Here is a 689-nt window from a genome sequence, read left to right on the forward strand (position 1 = left end):
TATAATATGAAATTAAAGTGTTTGTTTTAAAAATACCAAAATAATATGTGTATTATTTTTATTATTATTATTAATATTATTATTATTATTGGTAATAGAGGTTTCTGCTCAGTCCTTTTTTTGTTACCAAATGGCCCGCCCATGTTAATGTTGCTCGGCAGACCAAACAAAAAAAAAAAAAAAAACTCAAATACCCACACTCACATACCAGTCAGCAGCCCTGGTGTTAGTGATGCTGTTTAGTGATGTGTTGACTGATTGAAAAGTATGGCAGACGGGGAGTGGGGGAGGTGACAGAGAGAGGAGGGATTAAAGTGGAAAGTTAAGAGCTCTCAATGGGAACGTTGGCTTGTTTAAGAGTAATGCTGCCAGTATTCCTCTCTTAACTGACACCAGCAGCACAGAAGAAGAAGAAGAGTGGATGGAGCTGTAGTGAAATACTTTATTGTGATTTACTGACTTTGCATAGTTAAGGCTGTTTTTACTAAAACAATAAATGCTACAACTACTGCCAGATTGTTTCCATGCTGCCGCTCCCTTATTACTGTTATTTTTATACATGTTGTAGTGTTGCCATTGTTACTACTATTACTACTACTTCTACAGCTGAACCTGAACTACTACATTGTCTTACTACTGCTACTACCTTTTATTATGACTAGTACAGACAAAAATGTAATTTCGAACAA

This window comes from Plectropomus leopardus, chromosome 13 (assembly GCF_008729295.1).
Source record: "Plectropomus leopardus isolate mb chromosome 13, YSFRI_Pleo_2.0, whole genome shotgun sequence".
NCBI classification, from domain to species: Eukaryota; Metazoa; Chordata; class Actinopteri; order Perciformes; family Serranidae; genus Plectropomus; species Plectropomus leopardus.